This window comes from Nuphar pumila, chromosome 3 (genome assembly GCF_984573655.1).
Source record: "Nuphar pumila chromosome 3, dmNupPumi1.hap1.1, whole genome shotgun sequence".
NCBI lineage: Eukaryota > Viridiplantae > Streptophyta > Magnoliopsida > Nymphaeales > Nymphaeaceae > Nuphar > Nuphar pumila.
In genome coordinates, this window is record NC_143251.1 from 17,066,972 (window position 1) to 17,082,878 (window position 15,907).

Below are 15,907 nucleotides of genomic sequence, written 5' to 3' on the forward strand. Positions count from 1 at the left end.
ACCACTGGTTAGTTATAGCTGCTAATAGTATGGCCATGGCTCTGGACCAACACTTAGGGCATGTTTTAAATGAACTGTGGTTCTTCGGATTTTCTCAGACCATGTCATTGCAAATCACAATTACAATACTTTCTCAAGTTTAGTGATAGAATCTGATGTAATTGGGCTCTTAAAAGACAAGATTCATGTTTCATTCAGATTAGCCAAGCTAAGAGTCACCGAAGAGCCCTGACTGGTTTACTTCAAAATTGTAAGTCTTGAGACTGCATATCTGTTGATGCAAAGAGGAGCCAAAATTCCAAATCAGGGTGGGCACAAATGTGTGTATGAGTGTATGTGTATGAATGGAAGAAAGATGCAGATGTTTACCATAGGTCAGTAATATATAAAGAATGGATGGTTTTGGAGGAGGCACAACATTTGGGTGAGGGGCTGCGGCACTGTGTTGATGGATCCTGATCGAGAGGTCTGCCTAAACTTAGTTTACTAATTCAAAAAAAGAAAGAAAGAAAGTACAAGCTGTGAATGTCTGTGATTGATTTTGCTTTGAATCTTATCAAAATTGATCACAAGATTGACCTGGTAACCAACTGTGATTGATCATCTCTACCTATGACCAAAGCAAACATGTCAGTTTAGTTAATGGGGATTTATAGTTTGAGTAAGTCAGGCCAGAGATCATGAATGTGATTTCCCATGGGTTTCTAAGGATCACAAATTCCGGCTGTTTAGTGATTGAAATGTGAGGCAATCAAACGTACTCTTAAACAGTTGATGAATTGATGCAGACATGCGTTGGAAGTAAAGGAATCTATATCCACCCATACCCAACCCATGGAATGGACAACGCAAAAGTCGACGCGATGAGGGGCCAGCCGAGAGTTGATGGGTTAAAATTACAACGGTTTGTTACCTTCGCTTACAAATCAACCGCCACAGCAGTGAGAACAATGATCAAGCAACGACCTTCACCCCTTACTTTTTGGAACAGAAAAAAAAATGGAAGCAGCAGTCGGAAAAAACAGTATGGGATGTGATTTCATGTGAAGACTTGCCTAGAGGTGTGAGACTCTCATTGATTCGTTCACTTGGAACAGAGAGAGATTTGCAGAGTGAACTTTTGCTTTTTTGTGGTCACCACTTTTTGGTTGATATTTCTGTGTGCTGCTTATTTAAAAAAAAAAAGAAAACCTTTGTTTTTTCCTCTGCTTGAAAACCGAGGGCCGAATTTTACCGTTTTTTTTTCTCTCCCACTCTCTCTCTCTCTCCTCCATAATTCCCTCTCTATATAAAGCTCCTCTCTCTATTAGTCTTCGCGGTTCTCTCTCTCTCTCTCTCTCTCTCGTTCACATTCCATTCCTGTGCTTCCGGACGATGGTCGGCACTTGCAATACTCGAAACGCTTAGAAACGAAAAATAGGTAATTTTTCTTTCTCACCTTCTCGATCTTCGTGCTGCTTAAAACTTCTTTTTCTTTTCTGTGATTGACTAAACCCTAAACCACCTCTTCCGGTTCTTCCTCTCCTTCTTGTGTCTTCTTTTCTTCTGGGTGGTTGTTTTTTGAATCGAAATTTCGGGCGTTTTAGACGCTCGAGCCTTGGTTGTTTTAATGGTTCGTGGAGCTATTGATCTTCCTGCTTGTTTTATTCTGTAATAGTCAAATTGATAACACTTGGGTTCTTTTTCATCCATGTGACCATTTGAAAATTTCAGCCGACTATTTGGGGATGTTTCAAATCACTACTTCTTTAGCTGTCTTTCCTTTATACGCAAAACAAGAGAAAGCTTTTTCTGCAAGGAAAATGAAAAATAATCCGTGACACTACCCTTTTTTTTTGTTTGCTTCTTTTCTTTCGTGTTTTTCCCATTTTTAACATCTATGCATTCAGTCGCAAGGGGTCTCTTAACCACTCAAACGGAGAGAACAAAGAGAGAAGGAAAAAGGAACGAACTTTGTGTGTACACAGAAGGGAGAGAAATAATGGAGACTCCAGCACGGAGACTTCTCTTCGGCAAGTACGAACTCGGCCGGCTCCTGGGCCAGGGCACCTTCGCAAAGGTCTATTACGCGCGCAACCTCCTGACCAACGAGCCCGTAGCGATCAAGGTGCTCCACAAGGACCAGATGAGGAAGCAGGGCCTCATGGAGCAGATCAAACGGGAAATATCGGTGATGCACCTCGTGAAGCACCCCAATATCGTCGAGCTCAAGGAGGTGATGGCCAACAAGTCCAAGATCTTCTTCGTTATGGAGTACGTCAAGGGCGGCGAGCTCTTCTCCAAGGTCGCCAAGGGGAAGCTCAAGGAGGAGAATGCCCGGCGCTACTTCCAGCAGCTGATCTTCGCCGTCGACTTCTGCCACAGCCGCGGCGTCTCCCACCGCGACCTCAAGCCGGAGAACCTGCTGCTCGACGAGGACGGCGACCTCAAGATCTCCGATTTCGGCCTCAGCGCGCTGCCGGAGCAGAACTGGCACGACGGGCTCCTCCACACGCAGTGCGGGACTCCGGCGTACGTCGCGCCGGAGGTCATCCGGATGAAGGGCTACGATGGCGCCAAGGCTGATATCTGGTCATGTGGGGTGATCCTGTATGTTCTCCTCGCCGGATTCCTGCCTTTCCAAGACGCGAACATCTTGAACATGTACAGGAAAGTGTTCAAGGCCGAGTTCGAGGTCCCGCCGTGGTTTTCCCCCGACGTCCGGCATCTCCTGTCCAAGCTGCTGGTTGCTGATCCTAAGAAAAGGATCACAATTTCTCAGATCATGGAGGTGCCCTGGTTCAAGAAAGACTTCAAAAGACCAACAGCATTCGAATTGCCCTGTTCCTCCGCCGATACCGGCGTGGCGGAATCGCTGAAACCGGAATCTCAGGTGCCGACGCCGGAATTCCTCAACGCCTTCGAGCTCATATCGTCCATGTCGTCCGGATTTGACCTCTCGGGCTTCTTCGAGAGCAAGAAGAAGACCGGATCATTGTTCACATCGAAGTGTTCGGCCGGGGCAATACTGGCGAGGCTGGAGGGATTGGCAAAGGTGTTCCGGTTCAGGGTGACCAAGGTGAAGGATTTCAAGATCAGGATGCAGAGGCCGGTGGCCGGGAGGAAGGGCCCGCTGGCGGTGACGGCGGAGATCTTCGAGTTTGCACCGTCGCTTGCGGTGGTGGAGTTTGGCAAGTCGAGCGGCGACACTCTGGAGTACGCAGAGTTCTGCGAGGAGGCTAGGCCTGCGCTGAAGGACATAGTGTGGGCGTGGCAGGGTGATGAGGAGCAGCAGGCTGTTCCTCAGTGCCAGCAGCAAAGGAAGCATCAGCGCAGAGAAGCTCAAGCTGCTGCTGCTTGAACTAGTTGACGGTCGCTTTCTTGCTTGAGAGATTAGATTAGAATTGTGTATTGATTGGTATAACATAGGTGAGTAACCCGAGTGCATATCTCCCATCTCCATCATGTGCATGCATGATTCTGTACAAAAGAAATATATCTTCTGTATTGTTGAAACCTTTTTGCTAATGAATATTTCTGCCGTTTTAGAGTTTGCAGGACACACAGAGGCGTGTTTATTTCCTCGTCATCGATTAATCAAGAGATTGAATCGGAACATCAGAATGTTTTTTTTTTTTTTGAGAAATTTTGTACAGAAGTTCAATCTGCAGAGAAACTCTGCCATTAAAGGGGGTTTCGAGCCCTCTAGTGTCAGTCCCAAGAGCCTGTATAAAGGAGGAGGATAACGGTCGTGAGAAACTCTGAACACATCTTATGAAAATGAGTCCGATCTGCAGAGAAGCTTGAGAGACTTGAATTACTTTCTTTGAAAATTTGTGCTGGAGAAGTTAAGAGTTCATTGCGCAGTGCAAAGGTAAAGTGCTCGGCCTGTCGGAATATGCGTGAGTTGAGTGTTGAGGGCGGCCACTAGTATAAAAAGCAGCAAATTAGGACCGATCCTACTATACTCCCTAGAAATATGACACCGCGCGCTCGGTATGTCTTTTTTTTTTTTTAAGAGAAGGATTTGTGTTCCTTCTGACTTGGGCACCCTGAAACATGAGACCGCACTGGGTACTTTTTTTTCTTTTGAAGGTGAAGGGTTTGTGTTCCTTCTGATTTACTCAAACTCTTTGCCGAGTTTTGCAAGTCCGTATATGGATATGCTTGACCAAGCAAGATGCCCCAAAAATGATATTCAGAAATTGGCCGATCTTTGAGAATCTTTCCAGTAAAAAAATACAAAAATCTAGAATACAATGAATATTTAACGAGTAAGGAGCGTTGATGCACCAACTACTGGAAAGAAAAAAAGTGGGGTGGGGCCAGGAAGACGAGATCAGGTGATCTGCCAAATCACAAAACAATTCATGTTCCCACATCCTCACCATCCTTTGATTTCACTGTTACCATCTCTTATGTAAGTGGTAGGGTCTACGATAAACCATCGATGATGTCAGACGAGTGGACATGATGGTGATCCCAATGGACGGCGATTTGTCCCCAAGTCATCTGATTTGCTTTGGGGGCCGGGTTGGGTGGAGGGAACAAGTTGTGAAATGCAATTTGTCAACTTGTCCTATTTTTCTATGTAAGCAGGTGCATACCTTGTGGTTCCTGACAAACTTCGTCGAGATTCACTAATGAACTTGAACTTGTTAAGCACCATTAGGTACCAGGAGGGTATGCTTGATGGCTTGTTGAGGGTGGGACGAAATAAATAAAAAGAATGGAACAGGACATTGTTTTTGTACGTTTGGTTAAGTCTAACGTTTGTGTGGACAGTACTCAAATACTGTGTGTTACAAATATTGATGATGATGTGCAGACAATTCGAACAGTTATGGATAATGGGTTGAATTACTTTGTTTTGGATTGACCCAATTAGTTCACCATTTTACATGTTTTAAAAGTTTATTATGATTTTTTGCTTTAATATGAATCCAATTACTAAAATATATCTTAAATTATAAATTCTTGCCCTGAATATGCATTTGAAATTAGATTTTGTCCCAAATATAGATCTCAATTAGAATTTTGGTCTCGAATATAGATTTTTGATCCAAAATAAAGATCTCAAATTTGATTTTTGGTCTGAATATCAATCTCAAATTAAATTTTTGTCTCAAATATGAATTTTTGCCTCAAATATGGATCTCAAATTGGATATTTGCCCTTAATATATATTTTTGCATCCAATATGGATCTCAAATTGAATTTTTGCCTCAAATATATGCTATGCTCTCTCTCTTCTTTGAAGAATGGGCTGTTATAATGTACTATGATATGATCTGGAATAAAACAAAAGTTTATGAAAGAAGACGTAGTTTGCTTTGCTTTTCAGTATTTCAACAAATAAATATTACTTATGTCTCTTCATGGCGGGACATAGTTTTTATAATTACTTGAGATTTGCACATTGATTTGTTTAACATTTTTTATTCAAGTGACACAATGTCTTCATGTTGAAACATGAGTTTTTGTTTTTAGTTGAATGTACAGAAGATCATAAAATGATTTAAATACCTAACATGACCTTCATTGTTCTACTAAACTCTATATCTAAGTACAAATGATTATTCATAACATAACTTTTATTCATGTGCAAAAATTCAACTAGATACAAAAGAGTATGAAAGATATACCAACAACTTTTTTAAACAAAAAAGTTACAAGGGGTTGTGAATGGTTCTCAAGTGTAAAATTCTTCGACCACAATTTTGGTAACATTAGAATCTTAAAAAAAATTTGTAAATGTTTGCTTTCAAGTTAACACTTGTTGACGAGATATAAGTCATGTAATGTGTGTTCAAGTTTCAAGTAGCAAGGTCTGTCCTTTCAAACAAGTAACTGACCACTAGAGGATTGCTTATAGACATTCTTCTTCCGCGATCCAAATACAACCATTGGATGGTGCAACCACTTTGAAGTTGACACTAAAACTCATCTTTTGGCCTCAACTAATGAAGTTCAGAAACCTCGTCTGTCACTTCACCCATTCCTGTTGAAATATCATGTGGCAACTTTTTGTAGTTAGAGAGTAGAAAAGAAAATTAACATGAAAATCCATCAAGACCAAGACGACTGGGAAAGAACACGTGATCAGACCTAAAAGTTGATTGACAAATGGCTTAATATCAAAAATTTCAAACTCATCCATGTGCTCTCCGGTTCCAATAAATATCACTAGACTCTTTGTAGCTGCAACACTGAAAATACAGAGTACATATATTTTCAGTTGTCTAAGAGAAGAGATTCATGATACTCTCAAATCCTTGACAAGTAGGCCTAACAAAAGCCATTAACGTTTTAACTGATAAAATTTAGTACTACATGGAACAAACATTTATGCAATCCAGGCCAACCTACTTTTCTTCATTGCCATCCCCATAGTTTTTACCAATACGGGTCAAATCCAGGCCAATAAAAGCAGATCCTCCAAAGGAAAGAGCAAGTATGAGAGAATGTATCAAAGGTAATTCAGATATTCTGTGGGCAATCCTTGAACGATGAACAATAACCAGCATCTATTGAAGGCTACACACTTACTCTCTGCAAAAAAATAATTGCCAAGTGAAAAGTCTTCTATCTATTCATGAGTTTGGTCATAAACTATAAACCACTTTGCTTTATGTTGAAAGACTGTTTAGCCCTGGTACTAGCAGGGTTTCCCACAGGTATGTTGATATCACAGGCATATTTCCTTCAATGGGCCAGCGTGGCGCAACAGTCCTTCCCACCCCCGCAAGCCTACTTGTCAGCTCGCTTGCCGATCGCAGAAGCTTGTAATCAGAGTGCAAGAGAGCAAGAGAGAATAGAGGGAGAGAAATTGCAATCACAAGAAGCAATCACAACGAGGGTGAACAAAAGAAAGCTCAACGCATTTACTCCATTCACAATTTTGCCTGCAGGCCATTACAGTTCAAGTATATGGGTTGCCCCTTCGGGGTATTGATTCACCTGAACCGGGCAACTTACATCAGACTCAACAAAAGCAAAACAGACTCTAAGTGCAATTGTACACTATAAGTCGCAAGGGAAAATGCTCCCCCCTTCAAATCATGCGCCGTCCTCGGCGCCATCTGTTTTGTGGTAAGCCCTTACTTCAGCCGGGTAGCGGTTGTTCATTCGAAATGCAGGCTCCCACGTTGGTTTCGTTGTTTCCTCCCACTGCACCAAGTATTTATTTGCTTGTCCCAAGTAGTTGACCCTGTGGCGAAGGATCTGACTGAGGTGCTTCTCGACCCGTTGTGCTGTCGGGGCCCTCTGCATGATGGGAGCGCATTGTGGCACACTGCGTTCTGGGTCTCCATCATGTGGATGGAACTGTTTGAGATTGCACACGTAGAACACCGAGTGCACCTTGAAGTTTGGGGGAAACTCCAGCTTGCATGCTAGCTTGCCCACCTTCTTTGTGATGATGAAGGGTCCCTCATACTTTCTGAGTAATCCGCGGTGCCGCCCGCGGAAGATGCCTGTGCGACCAGGATATAGTTTCACCAACACTTGGTCCCCAACTTGGAACCCTGCGAGCCGACGGTGTTTGTTCGCCCACTTCTTCATTCTCTTTGCCGCTTTGTGTAAGAATGTCTTCGCCAACTCATTCTGCTCGTGCCAGTCACGAACAAACTAATAGGCGAAGGATGACCTTCCCTTTTCTTGTGCGGCAAGAGTGTGCGGGGTCAGTGGCTGCTACCCTGTGGCTATTTCAAATGGATTGTGGCCTGAAGACTCGCTCTTCTGCAGATTATAACAAAATTGTGCCACATCAAGGAGCTTCACCTAATTTTTCTGATTGGCACTAACAAAGTGCCTAAGGTACTGCTCTAGTATCCCGTTGATGCACTCTGTCTGCAGATGGAAGCTTGTTGAAAACAGTAAATCAGAGCCAAGTAACTGAAATACTTCATGCCAGAACTTGCCCATGAAGCGAGCATCGCGATCACTCACAATGCTCTTTGGTATGCCCCAGTGCTTCACCACATGCTTTACGAACAACTCTGTAGTCTTCTTTGCAGGGCACTCCTTGGAAGCTGGGATGAAGGTGGCATACTTTGAAAAACGATCCACCATGACCAAAATAGAACTAAGGCCCTCTACCTTTGGCAGACTAACAATAAAGTCCATAGAGATGCTATTCCAAGGACGTTCTGGAATTGGTAGAGGCTCAAGAAGACCGGCAGCCTTCTGGTTTGTCCCCTTATCTTGCTGGCAGATGAGGCATGTTCGCACATACCCCTCAACATCGTCCCTCATCTGCGGCCAATAGTAGTCGCGTTCAAGGAGTGCTAAGGTCCGCTCCTGACCAGGATGGCCGGCCCATAGTGTATCATGGCACTCCTTAAGCATTTCTTGGCGGAAGCTTCCCCACCGGGGTACGAATATGCGTTCCCCTTTTGTTACGAGAAGGCCATCTTGTAGCCAAAATCATCGAGTGTTTCCTGCCTGCGTCAGAGAAACAAGGTGTTGTGCAACGAATTCTGTTGCGTACCTTCACGTTAGGTCTCACGGTCATAAGGAAGGGTCTCAGATTCAAATCCAATGGAGGTATCCCCTATCTTACATATCAAAAAAGAAAAGAAAATCAATTGTGAAAGTTTTGAAAGTTGGACAGAAGATATTGACAAAACATGTGTTCATGAATCACAAAAACCCTGAACTCTCATAGAGATAAGTTGAATACTTGCACTCAAATTTCACTGAGTAAAAATTCAAATTATGTATGTATAAGGATTTATGGAACTCGTATATGAATGCCAATACATATAACTTTATATTGAAAAAGAAAGAGAAAAGAAATGTGAAATAATTGCAATAATGTATAGTGTTAATATTAAGAAATAATGGCAACAAGCCTTACATCTGTTTTTTTTTTCCACAAAAACAGGACAAACTGACAAAAAGAAAGTCATGTTAAAACTTTTCCATGTTTGCTAGAAATTTGTATTGGAGAAATGGTGGGTCTCACCTGTCCTGGAAGAAGTTTTTCCTTCTCCCAAAACTTTTACCTGCAATTGAACAGGGCCTAAGTAGGTCGTGTCCAGCATAGAAAGACTCCATGATCACCCAAAAAATTGACCTCGCTTACATTACAAAGAAAAACTGCGTTAGACAACTTGCACTCTACTATTCTCGAGTATCGCAAGCATTCATACTCACAAATCTAATAAATAAAAGAACACAAAATACACAAATCCAGCGATTGATCACTTGGTTTGCCGGTGATCCATAAAGAAAAACCTAATGCACCTCCCTTACATTTTGCATACACATCATACAAGCAACAAAATCGATGTATACAAACCAATAAAATATAATTATTCACTGCAAATAATCTGCTAGTTACAAAGCCCCATCACCGATGCCCAAATCAGAAATTCTCAAGCCAAATAAAAATTTGAAACCCTAAAAGCCCCTAAAATATGTTCTTCATGGATAAATGTTTACTGCATGTTAAAAATTTAAGTTATATAACAAATAAAACTAGAATAATGGAAAGTTGGAAACCCCATCAAAATGTAGATCTACCTAAATCTGCCCTTTTTAAACACACTCACATATGCATCCCATGTTATCGCCTGAGTGCTTTTGCCAATAAGAGAGGTGGGAAGCAACAATGTGGATATGGGAGAGACAAGGAAGGAAGGTGGCGAGGCCGTGACTGCGCTGAAGGAGAAGGGGACGAGGCCACGAGGGGTGTCTGTAAACCTATAGTCCGAGTACAAGGGGTGACTGGTGAGGTCTGCTCACCGAAGAGAGAATGGTGAAGCAGACCGACCAGAGAAAGAGAGATGCATCGATGGGCGTGGCGCACCAGTCCATATTTTTTTTTGTCCCCTCCGTTTTTGTTCATTTTGTAACAGGGGGGAGGTGGATCGAAAATTACATACTATAATGGATGCGGCGAACACGCAGAACGCCGTCCGCCGCATCCAACGTTTGTTGAAAATCTCTGTTCCCAATGAGATTTCCGTCTGAATCTTGCTGAGAACGATCCATCAAACATACCCTTATGGAGCGAAGGAGACAAACAACTTCAGCTGGAACCTTGTTTGCAAGGCTGCAAGTTGCAAGCCAGCCAGAGAGAGAGAGAGAGGGGGGGTGTGCAATATGATTGCACAAACATTGTGCATTAAGCACCCGATCACCCTTCATCAGGTCTTGAGCCCTACACCTGACAGGCCCTGCTTAATGCACAAATATTTGTGCAATCATATTGCACCAGATCTTTTCAGGGTTTTTCCCAAGCTAACCGCAGTCTGTGAAGGAGAGGAGATCTAGTAATAAGCCTTCGTCACCATCAGTTGGTGATAAGCCACCACCACCGTCCATAAGCTTCATCTTCACCATCCAGCTGCAGCAACCTATGGGTCCCACCGTAAGATGATACTCGGTGACATCATCACCCTTAGTGATGAACGGTTGTGATGCATTATCACCGGTGGGTGGTCATAAGGCTTACCATATGATAAGCGCTTGTCTTTTGAATAAGACAACGGTCAGAACAAGGTTTTGAAATGGAAATGGGGATGCACGGTCGTTGGAATTTTTTTCAATCAACAAATTGAATGACATGAAACGTACCAGAGACTAAACATAGAAATGATAGGCAGAAATTTAATAAAAATATTTTTCGAGAGCAATATAATGATTATTTTTTAAGATATCAATTATTTTGACAGCATTACGGTTTTTGTCATTATATATAAAAATATTTTTCAACATTTTTATGATAACGATATATTTTTATATATGGCAACATTTTTACTCAATTTTCTAAAAAATTCTGGATTTTTTAATGTATCAATAGATTTTCCCTCCTTGGGATCTTCCAGAGAACAATAATTACGACGCTGGTTCTTCCTCCTCAAGGAAGTTTAAATTTTTGTAGTTCTAGTTATTCTAGTTATGTGGTTGGATTTTGGTTTCATACCTATGAGACTGAGGAATACCCTTCCTGCATCTCTCCATTAATTTAGTTGTTGGTTGGAATATCTCCACAAGCTAATGAGCCATAGTCACCAGAAGCTTTTTTTTTTTTAAAGGCAAGCTAGGGTTAGGCAGACCCCAACCAGTTACACAACATACCATTTTGTTTCGAACTTGCAACGTCCCAACAGATGACGACGGTAACTAACAGCTTCTACCAAACAAGCGAAACCCCCCTCTATCCTGCTTACTTTTTAAAGCAAATCTAGCAAAGGAGCCTGAATGTTACTAGAGAACATCTCAAGCCTGTTTGCATCACATATTGGAAGGGGGCTTTTCTGCAATACCGACTGTGAAACCTCTTTTTGTGGGAGGGAAATCTGACCCTCCATGATGAGGGAAGGGGGATAAGGTTGATTATAGGGCTCTCTTTCCATGGAAAGATAACCCCTTATTTGTCTTGCCTTGGTGGGGCCAATAGAAACGTCTCTCGTTGCTTTGAGTATTTTCCATCTTTCCACGGCATGCAAACGCACTTAGAGGCTTGGCTTTTCCACCATTATTGCTTGATGCCCATTGAAAACGAAAATACAAATGTCAAAATCACCTTTTTTTTTTTTTTGAAAGGCAAGCTAGGTTTAGGCGGACCCCTACCAGAACAACAGCCACCCCATCAATTATGGGCCTTCGGCCGCTTGCCACATGGGTTATCATCTAGATGGTCAAATCACCTTTTTTTGCCCTAAAAGGGTTTGGCATTGTGGGACAGGTTTTATGGCGTTAAGCAGACAGTCTAGGTTCAAATCTCATGGGTGTCATTTCTTGTGCAAGCTGGCGATTATATGAGAGCAAAGTGCAAGCCTACGAAATTTTAAGCAGAGTGATCGCAAGTACAGACAGAGCCAGTTGGGGTTAGGTCTTGAATCCAAGATGCAGTTTTTTTTTATGTAAAAAAAAAATCACCTTATTTTTTTTTATCATCGGTTTTAAGTATTTGACAAAAGCAAGGGACTCTATTTTGCATTAGTGGAAACGCAGTGAACTCCGTAGAAAAAACGCCACTCTTTTTCCCACAGACACGAGTGGTTGTGGGACACGTTCCGGAGGGATTGAAAGTAGGGATGGCAGTGGGGCGGGGCGGGGTGGGGGTCCACCCCCGCCCTGCCTCAAAATTTTATCCTCCACCACCGCCCCGCCTCCGCAGCGGGGATCCCCCACCCCCGCCTCCATCCCTGTTTCATACCCTTCAATCCCCGTTTCATACCCTTCATCCCTGGTCCAAACGGGGATGAGGCGGGGCGGGGTGGGGCGGGGATATTGCGGGGAAAAGTTGTCGGGGCGGGGATGAGGCAGGGATCGGGGACGGGGCGGGGCGGGGAAAAGTGCACATCCACCCTCGCCCCGCCTCCGTGGCGGGGTTGGATTTTATCCTCCACCCCCGCCTCCATCCCCGTTTCATACCCTTCATCCCCCGGTCCAAACGGGGCGAGGCGGGGTGGGGCCCGGCTTTCCCCCGTCCACTGCCATCCCTAATTGAAAGTTGTCAGGTATACACTGCACCAACCACCTGCTACCTTTTACTACTCACCATTCATTGCTGACCTGGCATAGTCACCGTCCATCGTGGAGATCAACGGGCACATTGATGATGTCACGAGCATATTATGGTGGATACTCGGTGATGAACGACAGCGCGATGAGCATGATGGACGGTGACGATGTCAGAGCGTCTGTGAATGGTGACCATTCTCCCAGCCTACGATGACAGTCAATTTGGATTAGGTTGAGGTGTTCCAGCCATCGGTTTGATTGGATATATACCTTGCGTGCAAAAGGATCCAAACCCAACAACCAGTCACAACCAACAGCCAATGGGTAAAACCATTGGGGAGGAAGGTGGAATGTAATGAGACGGGATCAGGGTCAAATTCAGACTCCCTTTGGTGAAGGGCATCCAAACCACTACCAGTGGTATGCCCATCATTTGGATGGGTCCCCACTTTTTTTTCCCTATACCATTCATGATCCGGATGGAAGGCTCCGAGTTGTATAAAATGATCGGCTCAATCCTGTTTGATGGGTGCCGTTCATTCTTAAGATGAACGACATCCAAGGCTATGGTATCATGCTAGCAACTTAAAACTCCAAGGCTAGGACCCCATATAAAAGTCAGTCTTAGAAGGCTGTTTGGGTGTCAAAAACCTGAAAACTAAGGTTTTTGGTCACCCAAAATTATAATAAAAAAATTTACAAAAATCAAGGTGTGCTATTTTCCAACCAGCCACTTGGGAAATGGCCTGGCCGGTGCCACCAGTTGGCTAAAAAATTGCGGGCCTCCGTATTTTAAGAAAAAATGGATGGCCAGCCATCCGCCAGTGCTGGCCAAAAAATGGCCGGCCATGTCAAAAAAATGAAAATATAAACAAACAAAGAATGGCTTGCTGACCATTTTGCGTCCAGCTATTGGTCGGGAAATGGCCAGCTAGCCACCACCAAATAAAAAATGCAAAAAATTTTTTTTTTTGGCCAGCCACATGCCGGAAAGTGACTGGCCGGTACCATTCAGTCCGGCCACACAGGCTACAAAGTGGTTGGATTTAAGGGTTGTATTGAGAGGTGGGGGTAGGGGAGAGAGAAAGAGAGAGGAGGGTTTGAGGGGCAAGCCCGTTTTTCACTTACCCACTTACCCAAGTTTTGTTAAAACTTATGTTAAGTGACAACATTGATTTATCCTTCAAAGCTAGGATGGCAAGAGAGATTTTGTCATCCATCTAGGGGACAGGTTTACTGAATAGCCATCCTCTACGGGACAACAGAACTGACTGCAGTTTGATATTGGGGATGGTAGAACGAAGTGCCATCTGCCATCCACTGCACTGAATGTTTGGATATGTCATTTGACTTATCCTTATCTTTTTCCAACCGCCCTGCACGTTTATCGGGGCAAGAGGTCTTCTCTTGGATCTTGGATGAACTTTCACTTGAGAATACTATTTTGGATAAGTCTTATCCTCATTTGGGATAGACTCCGATCCATTTAGATTAAATTCAAATCCAAAAAATTTACTGATCTATATCTTGTCTAAAAAACCTATAAATAAGGGTTGACCCCTAGGATTCAATCATTTGAAAATCACGTACCCAAGTGTTGGCCCTGCAGAACAAGATTATTCAAGCCCTGCTTGCACTCTGTCTCGAAGCCATTGAAGAACCCTCTTCACTACATGAAGGTATTGACAAAACAAAAGGAGCTTAAAAACTAAACGAACCTCTTAGTCTGAAAAATGTAATTTCTTGATCCTCAATTTGTTTATTTCAATTTTATCTATTCTTTTGATTAGTGCTTATATACACAATGATATTTTATTTACATATATGAATTTGCGGCAGTACGCTTCGGGCTATGAAGATCGAGAAACTGGTTTAGGCTTTACCTTTCCCTCAAGCAAAGGCCGATCAAGATCTATATATGGCATCCACACAACTTTAAAAGAGGATTTTGCATAATCCAGTAAGTCAAGCTTTCCCAAACCTCAAAATTTTTATTAACATTTTTTTGTGATTGAGATGAGACATCGTACCATTTTTTAATCTTTGTAGTTAGAATTGCATTGCAGGGAGATTTTGAGCCCTAACAAGCCCAAAATCTTCATTTTTTGAGTTTCTATTCAAACAACAAACAGGATGACAAATCCTATTTGCTATTTGTTGGCCTTTAGCTATCCGTATTCCACTGTTTGCTATCCTTTGGTCGTTCGGATTCTATCATCCATAGACATTAGACATGCATGTCTGCAAATCCTCCATCCGGCAATGTTTTACCAATTGAATTCCACCATTTGCAGATCCTCATGTCTGCAGGTTCATCGTCCACTAGGCTTCTATCATTTGCTAGGCTCATCATCTGGCAGATAGCACCATGTGCAACATTGGAAAAAGTCAGTTGGCATGCTTCTATACTCGCAAATAGTGTAGTTCGATAGACCAACTATTTTGCAGACAATGTCGTCTGCTATCTACAGTACCAACATGATTCATTGTCCGACAACTTTTGTCGTCTAGTAGACCAGTCGTCCGGTAGACAGCACTGCCCGGTAAACTGTAAGACCCGCAAATTTTCTTAGGAAAATTTAATACAGTATCAAATTTCAGAAAAAAATATACTTATGTATATATATGTATGTACACACACACACACACACACACACATATATATATATATATATATATATATATATATATATATATATATATTATATCGAGTCCATACATTTTTATTCAAAATACATAAAAGCATTTGAATTGCACCATCAAAAAAATTTATATGATTCAACCGATTTCATCCTACGTATTTTTGGCAAAGAATGGGGTTTTAAAAAAAAATCGAGTATTACCAAAAATTAGAAGGAACATTTCAAAAACCCTCAGTGTAATTTCAAATAAAATGAAATAGATAGTATATTTTCACTCAAGGGGGCGTGTGGGGCTGTGTAAGGGGTATTTTTGAAAGACATGACATTTTATGAAATGTTGGAAGCGAAGTGGATTAGAAATCCCCAAATGAGAGTTTTTCCATTTTGTTCTTTCCATTATTTCATTCTCTTGCATAATGTCACAATGCATGCCCTCACACACGCACCAAGCTCATTTGTTGGTAAGCTTTTCGATGCCATGTTCTTTTCTTTTTCTCCTTTTCGTTCATAAGCATGCATGGTGTCGATATATATATGTGTGTGTGTGTGTGTGTGTGTGTGTGTGTGTGTGTGTGTGTGTGTAGGTAGGGGCAACAACTTGGGGTTCTGCCTTATTATGGCAGCAAATCCGAGGCTGCCCAACCAGATTTTTGGGTGGCAAGGAGGCCCCGAACTGGACCAAAGTTTGGCAGTAAATGCCCCTTTCGTGGTCGACCTTGGCCGGTCTGCTGTTGGCCTGGACGAGTCCATGCCGAGCCTTACCCGAACCCCTCTCCTTCTCGGTCTGCCCTCCTTTGTTGCAACTT

General features: G+C 42.6%; 1 pseudogene across 3 annotated transcripts; it reads left to right on the forward strand.

Moving 5' to 3' along the window:
- Positions 1–1,322: 1,322 nt before the first annotated feature.
- On the forward strand, positions 1,323–3,791 carry LOC149842147 (CBL-interacting serine/threonine-protein kinase 5 pseudogene; annotated as a pseudogene). Of its 3 annotated transcripts, none has more exons than XR_016430762.1 (3): positions 1,323–1,420; positions 1,890–3,408; positions 3,529–3,791. The product of XR_016430762.1 is annotated as a CBL-interacting serine/threonine-protein kinase 5 pseudogene, transcript variant X2 (transcript). The 3 variants fall into 3 exon arrangements; XR_016430763.1 differs by having other exon boundaries at positions 3,538–3,791; XR_016430761.1 differs by lacking the exon at positions 3,529–3,791 and having other exon boundaries at positions 1,890–3,527.
- The last annotated feature ends 12,116 nt before the right edge of the window (positions 3,792–15,907 follow it).